General features: G+C 40.4%; 1 non-coding gene across 1 annotated transcript; it reads left to right on the forward strand.

The window, feature by feature from the left end:
- The first annotated feature begins 4,330 nt into the window (after positions 1–4,330).
- Trnal-cag lies at positions 4,331–4,414 on the forward strand. Its single transcript has one exon. It is a non-coding gene; the product is annotated as a tRNA-Leu (tRNA).
- Positions 4,415–10,452: the final 6,038 nt, after the last annotated feature.

Here is a 10,452-nt window from a genome sequence, read left to right on the forward strand (position 1 = left end):
CACACACACACACACACACACACACACACACACACACACACACACACTGTTTTATGAGGATCGTCAATAAGACCACTGTTCATAAATCCTTTTTTTTCTTTTTATGCAAGAGGGAAAACCAGCCAAGGGCAACAAAATATTTAAAAAAAAAAAAAAAGGCCCACTTGAAATGCCACTTCCCGTAAAGAATGATACAGAATTAGCCATAAGTCAGGAACAAATGTCTTAAAACCTCCCTCTTAAACGAAATCAAGTCGTAGGAAGATGGAAATACAGAAGCAGGCAGGGAGTTCCAGAGTTTACCAGAGAAAGGTATGAATGATTGAGAGTATACTACTGGTTAACTCTTGCAGCTACCAATATCCAAACTTCTTCCTTAGATGGTTCGGCTACCGTTCGTTTTGTACTGTGTTACATGCATAGCGATATATTAACCCCCTTCAATACGGGGACACATTTTTACCTTGAGATTTGTGTACGATTAGACCATTTTATTGACATTAGGAAGAATCTATGGAGATCAGAAGATTAATCAAAAGCCAGTCTTCACTATTCTAATCACCCCTACAAGAGTTTCAGAAGCTGTCTAAAATCAGCAAATAGTAACCAGAATGGATATGGAAACGCGTCACGGTACTGAAGGATTAACACACAAGATCCCTAGCGTCTGTTTCTATTGGGATTACGATTCGCTTTCACAATTTCCCTGTCTTTCTCAGGCGATTCTATATAAAAGATTCCAATATCCATAAAGGTCATGTATGTATGTTCCTATCCCACTCTCACCCCTTCTTTCATCATTTCCAAGGCAACTATTACATCTATAGCATTTTATCATGTAAGAGGGAGAAAGCTGGCCAAGAGAAACATAAAGAGTGAAGTAAAGAAGGCCCATTTAGTTGTCAGTCCCTCTGTCTCTGTTTACGCTGCGTTTACCCATCTCAAGAAACACCTTCAGTTCTCTTTTGATGACCTCTATAAGCCCTTCTTCCCATCACGGTGTTTGTTACTCCTTTTATTTCTTTTATTGCTTTTACAGTGTTTTGGTGGACATCTACGTTAGGAGATATGAAGCCCGAGTGTTTGTGTATACGAAGAGGCCCTCACACCTGTACGCGGTTTGACAAGTATTTTACAACGGTAGCGGAAGAAGGCCCCGCACATGCACACGCTTTGAACAGGAACTTGCGGCCGCGTGATATCAGTGTCTGCTAGTGTGATCAATGACTGTGCTAAGTGTCTGCGTCATGGGAGAGTTGCTGCCTTAAGAGTGGGATACATTGCACAGTGACACTAAAAACATGCTCATCGTTTGTATTGTTACGGTAATTTTCACATGATTTAGCGCAAGATAGCTGTACATGCGTTTAAGTGTAAATATTTATAGCTCAATGCCACGCTAGTCTTCGGGTTTTATACTGAGCGAACTAGACTAAATATGAACAGGGGCAAGATAGTTTCATGTCTTAATAATCTAATGTTTTATTCAATATTAACTGACTCAAAATACTTCCAAATACTTCCATGTCCTGCTGACTTAACTGTGCATATCATAAAACACTAAGTCGACAATAAGAACACGACAAAAATTACAACACAACGCTACACTCAATTATTCACACCTTTCTCTGGTAACCTCTGGAACTCCCTACATGATTCTGTATTTCCAACATCCAATGACTTGACTTCATTTAAGAGGGAGGTTTCAAGACATTTATCCCTATTTTTGGGTGCTAACTCTCCCGGACTGGCAAGGGACTGGCTACTAAGTGCATCTTTTTAATTTTTCTTTTATTTTATGTTCCCCTTAGCCAGTTTTTCCCTCTTACATAATAAAAGAACAAGAGCCACTGACTAACACCCAAGTACTCGAATGTAACTCGCCTCTGATTGAGTATATAACAGGACTCCTCGTCTAATCCATCATTCTACTCCTTGCCCACACTTCAAAACAGCACAACTTCTCGGCACACAACCCTTTACCGGCAACGCTGATCCTGACACCCACTAACGATGTAATTCACTCGCTTCACCATCAAGCCAATGCAAACGCTTCCACTTAACACAAAACCTTTACACATCCCAGAATTAACCCCTTCAATACTGACATGCATTCTATCTTGATTTTTGGGTATGATTAGACGATTTTATTACAGTCTTTACTATTCTAATTCCAACATGTTTCTGAAGCTGTATAAAATCACAAAATAATAAACAAAATGAATATGAAAACGCATCCTGGTTCTGAAGAGATTAAGCGAAGCGACAGAAAACATTACAATATCTGAGTGTTATGAATGCACTTACAAAAAAAATGTATTCCCCGCTGTGTTTCCTTGTGATTGATATCCTGGCTTGAATGCTACGTAACCCCGGCCGTTGATCACGACGTTATGCTTCACGCGGCAATGCTTCACTGCTGCACACCGGGACGGGACACAAAGCGAGTGGAAAGAACGAACAGATAAAACTGCGTATCTTTATGAACAGTTTCCATTAATCAGTGAGTTCCGTGTGGCAGATCCCAGTGGTGCGTTGACCCTTGCCTCTCTGTTCGTGTTAGGTACAGAAATATCGAGCTATAACGTTTCAATTTAAGGTCTTCAATACTGAGACACATATCTATCATGAGATTTGTGTACGATTGGACTATTTTAGTTACATTAGGAAGGGTCTATGGAGGTCAGAAGATTAATGGCCACAGTCTTCACTATTTTAATCCCCCACAGGAATTTTTGAAGCTGTATAAAATCGCCAAATAGCAAGCAAAATCAATATGGAAATGCATCATGGTACTCAAAGGATTAATTAAGAGTTATTCAGTGACAACCAAGTAACGTAAAGCAACCTAAGATAGCATAACATGATACACACACACGGTCTCAAAAACTGCTAAGAATTTGTAACGCAATGTAATGTAATGCCAACTAACTTAACCTCTTCAGTACTGGGACACATTTTTACCTTGTGCTTTGTGTAACATTAGACCATTTTATTGACATTAGGAGGAGTCTGTCTGTGGAGATCAAAAGATTAATGACCAGAGTCTTCTCTATTTTGATCCGCCACATCAGTTTCTGAAGCTGTTTAAAATCACCAAATTGTAAGCAAGATGAATATGGAAACGCGTCATACTGAAGGGGTTAAGAGTTATTCAGTGACTGCTAAGAGGAACAAGTAACATAAAGCAACCTGACATCGCATAACAGGAGAAGGAAGAGGAAGAGGAAGAAGACAAAAAAGAATAGGAGGCAGAGGACCCACAACAAACACCACATAAACCTAACTTAACCCAACAAATAACATAACATTATACACACACGGTCTCAAAAACTGCTAAGAACTTGTAACGCAACGCAACCCAACCTAACCTAACCCAAGATAAGCTAACCTATTTGCCAACACCACACTGCTTGATCTCATGTGACTCCTGCAGCAGTGTGTTGACTTCCACTGCGGCAAGACTGACACACGGATTCAGTATAGCCACGTTCACCAGGGAGGCTAATTGTCAAGGGATTGATATGCGTCATGTTTGAATCTCTTCAGTACCAGGACGCGTTTTCATATTCATTCTGGTTAGTACTTGACGATTTTATACAGCTTCAGAAACATGTGTGGGATTAGTATAGTAAAAGACTGTGGCCATTAATCTTTTGACCTCCATAGAGCTTTCCTAATACAAATAAAAATCGTCTAATCATACTAAAAAAATCAAGGTAAAAATGCATCTCACTACTGAAGGAGTTAAAGCTGTTAGTAAGCTTCAATATCTCTCCTATTTATAAGCTTCAATACTTATTTTGGTAAAGTTCGCTATCTCTTCTCTTGACAAACCTACAATAATCTTAGTAAGCTTCAATAGTTCACCTTCTGTAAGTAAACTTCAATATTATTTCCTTTAATAAGATTCGATAATCTCTCTATTAAGCTTCAATAGTTCACCTTCTGTAAGTAAACTTCAATATTATTCCCATTAGTAAGCTTCGACAATCTCTCTAATAAGCTTCATGTTTCGCCTTCTGTAAGTAAACTTCAATATTATTCCCTTTAGTAAGATTCGATAATCCTTTTTAGTAAGCTTCAATATTTCACTTTGTTAGTAAACTTCAGTATCACACAACTGGGATTATGGTAAGACTATATAGCGGGCACAACATCTCCCGTGCCATGAGTGGGTTCGCTAACCTTGACATGATCCCACAACAACTGCATTAACTCTCCACAATTCGTTACAGTTACGTCATCAATTGTTTATTCCTCGATTTTTTTTTTTTCCAAGATATTAGATCTTTATGTATTATTTTTTGATATTTTCTCTTAGTCCCAAGTCAGGATGGCCGAGCGGTCCAAGGCGCTGCGTTCAGGTCGCAGTCCGGTCTTCCGGGCGTGGGTTCGAATCCCACTCCTGACAATAAATTTTTTGGCTGAAGGGAAGGTAAGTGGGTGACGTCTCCGACCATCACTGGGAAGGTCTGAAGTTCGCTCCTGATCATGACACAAGTGTTTTGTTAACGAACGAGTGGCTGCGTCACTCCTGAACACGAGGCAGGTGTGTGTGTGTGTGTGAAGCAACGCAGTGTCACCGCCAGACGAGACTAACACACCTGAACTCTACAAAATTTAACGTAGACGTTAAGTTCCATAATAAAGTATGTAGAAGTTGTACGATTGATTACCTTGGTTAGCAAATGACACGCTTAGTATGATAAGTAGAGACGTTTTGCAAGGACAACGCTTGTACGATTACGATGATGATGATGATGATGATGATGATGATGATGATGATGATGATAACAATACAAATATTAGTGAAAACAACAACAACAACAACAATAATAATAATAATAATAATAATAATAATAATAATAATAATAATAATAATAACAATGACAACAATAATAATAACTCTCAACACAAGAGAACAACAACCTTATTTATACAGAACAAAAACTAAACAATGAAAGGAAAGAGAAACATTAACCTCTCATCTAACCCATAAAGAAAAATACCTCCACGATAAATTACTGCACTTTTCAAACCTTCAAAAAAAAAAAATAAATAAATAAAACAAATAAAAAAAAATACAATAAATTAACCGAAGCCTTGAGAACAGATGTAAAGAGCTCTCCACTATACGCCGGCGCCATAAATCAACACCAGCCACAAGGAAATGTAAACACTATCAATTATCCAGCGGCCAATGATAAACAGCAACACTTAATCACCACGCAGCCTTAATGACACGCTGTTCTACGCCAATTACCGCGAATCCATTAATAAGAAGAAACCCCTGCTACTACCAACATCAAATACATTACCTATTTTATTACTAAGTCTCTCTCTCTCTCTCTCTCTCTCTCTCTCTCTCTCTCTCTCTCTTGGTAACTCACATTTATTTTCATTTTTGTGGTTGGTATTCAAGCGAGGTAATTCCTCTCTCTCTCTCTCTCTCTCTCTCTTGGTTACTCACATTTATTTTCATTTTTGTGGGTGGTATTCAAGCGAGGTAATTCTCCTCCCTCTCTCTCTCTCTCTCTCTCTCTCTCTCTCTCTCTCTCTCTCTTGGTTACTCACATTTATTTTCATTTTTGTGGGTGGTATTCAAGCGAGGTAATTCTCTCTCTCTCTCTCTCTCTCTCTCTCTCTCTCTCTCTCTCTCTCTCTCTCTCTCTTGGTTACTCACATTTATTTTCATATTTTTGTGGGCGGTATTCAAGCGAGGTAATTCCTCTCTCTCTCTCTCTCTCTCTCTCTCTCTCTCTCTCTCTCTCTCTCTCTCTCTCTCTCTCTCTCTCTCTCTCTCTCTCTGTTATCCACATCTATTTCTAATCGTACACAAATCTCAAGGTAAAAATGTGTCCCAGTACTGAGAGGGGGGCGGTTAACCGTCGACCCAAATGAACCAATCTGCAGCCACAGCCTCCCAGTGTTATCGTCTAAACTTTCATGCACATCAGCCTTGATAAAGCTTCCATTCCAAAACACTCCTCAGCACCTGTGGTCTCACGGGCAGCCACCCACTCTCCCACTCTTCCACTCTTTCACTTCGCCATCTCACCTTCAATTAACCTTTACAAATTCATATTCTTTTTCTTTGCTACACGCTGAGTTGACATATACGATTTTCGTCTCTCAAACACCCTTTCAATCCCTTCCCTCTTAGCTTCACATGTATCACATCAGGATGAACATACGGCAATTATGAAGAAAAGGGGCCCAACCCCTCACACCATCCATCTCTTTCTGTCCCGCAACATACACCGAGAATAAGAAACCTATTGTTTGCCTAGTGTCTCACACTAGCCTATAGGTGGAGGCGCCTCACACATGGCAGGGGTGTTACTATTAAAGTAGAACAACATCTTTCCATAACTTGGCACGATACACTTGTCTTGACGCTGTGCCTTGGTTGCTGCGCCATCAAATCCACAAAAAACTCGCCAAGGGCTACCTATGATTAGTATGAATCTCACGTTCCATCTGCAATGCAAATTTGTAATCAGCATATCACGAAATATAATCAGTTCTGCTTCTGATTCATAATGTACAAGACACCAAGGCTGACTGATGCACAACACACGTGCACTATAGCTACCAGCTAGCTGAGAGGGAAAAGGCTGTATGTGCAAGGAGCAAAGTTAATCTAGTGTAACTGGCAGTACACGCGCGGTGCTGTGGTGACAAGTGAATGAATGAGTGTTTGCACACGTCAGTGCTGGTATGGAATGGCATGTCTGTTACTGCATCACAATTCATTAACAGATCATTGTCATTAGAACCGTCACTTACCAGAATGCAAGCAACACGTCACTGTAGAGCAAACCACCAGAAATTCCCTCTCCGCCACCAGCACTGATCACCGGCAGGAATACTGCTGCTATGGAGCTGTGGAGTAAGGTTACATGGTGAGTGCATACCTGCAAGGCAAGCGGGTTAACAGCAGCAGTCACAAACCTGTCACAGACACATCTTGCATGTGGTGCTCCAGCGCTGTCCCTCGCTGTCCCGCGATGAGCTGTACAGGGTACTTACCTGTAATGGAAACACATGTCATCACTACACGTTTACTCAATATCTAACTTATTTATAAAATATCTGAGATTAATATTTCAGGACCTATTTGTCAGAGAGAACAACTCTCTTAAAAATTGTTTCCACTTGCTGGTAATGACCTGCTCTTGGTATTTGTCTTAATAAGTTAATCTTAGTTAAAATTATCCTGTGCTATTTTCTTTGCCACAATACTTGCTAATCCGGACGTGCTAGGCTTGATCAGCGGCAGCTGGCAGGGAACGCTGCACCACGCCGTGAACCACACTTCAGAACGTATAATATTACACATTCTATTTATCACAAATAAGTGATAAAATAAACAATAAAAACAAATAATCTCTATAACCTGCATTGTCAGATATAACGCATCAAGGAGCCTCTAATTCACAGCTTTACAAGGACCTTCAATCAGCGTTGTGACCATTTTCAAAGTGTTTCTCTTATACTGGTATTTCCGTCATATCTACATTCCAAATTAGAATACCGCTGCTTTCCGTAAATTGATGCCGTCGCTACATAGCGTCTCTTTCAAACCTCCGTCCGGCACACCACTCTCAGCAACAAGGAACGCCCCTAAACTCACGACGTGCTCACTATTTCATCACTACGTACACTGTGGAACCATAAATTCTGGTTTTATAAACTTACCATGTATAATTTTCCCTACAAGTCACAATGAGGGGCGATAAACGTGAAACACCACTTCTCACATGTTCCCGCACGAAACACAAGTATTGTAATTGCTTCTAATCTAAAACAAAAATCACTAAATGCAACACATCTCTCCTCAGTTCTGACCTCTGTGCACGGTTCTTGACCTCCGAGACTATATCATTACGCACGGAAACACTGGAATGGTAAATCAAATGACGTAATCCTCTTCGTGCAAGACACTCGTCTCGCCAAACAAATGGTATGGACTACATCAAATCAGCTTTATTTAGTGCACTTATTACTCACCGAAGCGATGTGAAGAACCTCCAAGATAAGCTGAGTTCTCTAACAAAGCAGATACCTACGCACTAAACGCGATTACGAACATATTCGCGAACGGAAGACACAAACAAGTCTGTCTTCCTTGCCAGCTGAGCCGCGCCACGTGCCAGCCAGCCGTCAAGTGTCTGGTTGCCTCCAGTCCCAAGTCACCATTTTGAAAGACCTACGCGCATTCTTGAACCTTTTCTCCATTTCAGCAAGCTATTAAATACATTGATATGAGAATGTGTTGAAATATTTACTGCATTAGATAAGTATGCTTGGAACCAACGTGTAATTACATAATATGTTTCATTGGATTCGGACGCGTGTTCTCGGCGGATCTCTGTACTCGGCAAGGAAGCGACCACCCAGCGTAGCCTCTTCCTCCTACCCCTCCATTTCTTCATCACGCAAAGATTCATACCATCTCTATTCATTCATAATATATCATGGTCAATTTTTTTTTCTTATATTAATCAAGCAACACTGCAAATATTCACTACTGTCATTCACCCTTCCTCACGCAAAAAATGTACCTACCTGTAGTTAAGATGACACAAGCCTGACTCGCATATTGTGAAGTGATACTGACTGTACGTTGCGCGTTAGAAATACCATCTTGGAGTGTTAAAAAGGATCAACTCTCGCTATGTCTTTTAGTGTAAGCTTTATCTTATCCTTCACAATGATGTCACGGTTCCAGTGAGTGACACGCGCCATGTGGCCCGGGCGAGAGAGCTAGCGAGTGTGTGGTCTGTTAAAATCCGTCATGCCTCACACGTGGCGCCTACACACCATTGACACACACTTCATATCAAACGTGAATTGTTTCAAGTATCACAACAAATACAGCCTAACATTAAGTATCAGACGGGACTGAACAGTCTCCAATGAACTTACCGAGTTATGGAGGCGCCGGCCACGTCTTCAGCTTGGTGCCTTGGCGAGCCTACTGGCCCCATTTGTCTCAAGCTGTTAAAATAAAATACATTTACAGCACCACGGAAACTTTTTTTGTATTTATAGTTTTTTTCATTTTATGTTGAATGTCAAACATGTAAACATTTTCTCCAGTATATTTTGAGCATAATTAATCTCTCTCTCTCTCTCTCTCTCTCTCTCTCTCTCTCTCTCTCTCTCTCTCTCTCTCTCTCTCAGTAGTAGTAGTAGTAGTAGTAGTAGTAGTAGTAGTAGTAGTAGTAGTAGTAGTAGTAGTAGTAGTAGTAGTAGTAGTAGTAGTAGTAGTAGCTTAAGCATCCAATATCGCTTGATTTCTTTCTACTAAATTTTCAAGTTTCTTTTTCTCTAAGCTTCTTTCATCCTCTCCTGCTTCTTTCTCCAATCTGAATTTCACTATAGTACCAACTTCTTGTTTGAATAAATGCAAGAAAAATATTACATACCTTATTTATCGCATCCAATTGTGATATTCTCAAAAAAAAAAAAAAAAAAAAAAAAAATCAATCAACTGAAAATCATATCAGACCAGAATAATCCTTAAAATGAAGGTCAAAATACAACTGTTCTCATCCTTATACAGCCAAACGTTAAAAGAAAAAAAAGAAAAAAAAACAAGTAAACAGATAAAGAGATAAATACGCTAAAATAAATCAAAGTAGAGGTGCATGAGTCTGTTGTGTCGGTAACAACTTTGACAAGCCTCTGCTGCTGATAAGGAAGGCACGAAACGCTACACGTCTACACACCATTATTTCCCCGCCCGTCACATCGCATCTCGTGTGGAGGGAAAGGTGCGTGCTGACGGTAAATCCAGACTTGTCTCTCTTAATTATTTCCAGCCACGCAATGCCCCGTGTCTCGTCACTTGGGAGGGACCACTCGTACCGCGAAACAGAACCGTGTGCAAGATGAGAGAGAGAGAGAGAGAGAGAGAGAGAGAGAGAGAGAGAGAGAGAGAGAGAGAGAGAGAGAGAGAGAGAGAGAGAGAGAGAATGCTTGGGAATACGACAAAACCACTTCATTATTATAAGCCCATGCATGTATAAATTAAAACAACTAGTGAACAGAACACATATACGTAAGTCTGCCTTGTGATATCTGTAGTTATTCATTGTATCCAAATCATACAGTCATACCAGCCACTGTTACCAATCCTTCACGCCATCACTATACCCACACCACACTCAATCTTGATCTCAATATTCAATAAACGCAATCTGGTATAGAAAAATGATAACGCTATGAAGGAAAGAGGCAGATTAGTTATGTCCACAAATGCAATCCTCTCTACACTGCTCAGCGTCATGCAACTCGATCTGAGGACACGAAGGTGAGCCACTCACTGCCCCTCACCCCAACCACACCCTACTCTCGTGTCATCTCCGCCTCACACCATTAACACGAAAGGAGTTATTGTTACAGATCTTTCCCTGCTTCACTCTGGCGTGCGAAATTCCA

This window comes from Portunus trituberculatus, chromosome 47, assembly GCF_017591435.1.
Source record: "Portunus trituberculatus isolate SZX2019 chromosome 47, ASM1759143v1, whole genome shotgun sequence".
Taxonomy (NCBI): domain Eukaryota; kingdom Metazoa; phylum Arthropoda; class Malacostraca; order Decapoda; family Portunidae; genus Portunus; species Portunus trituberculatus.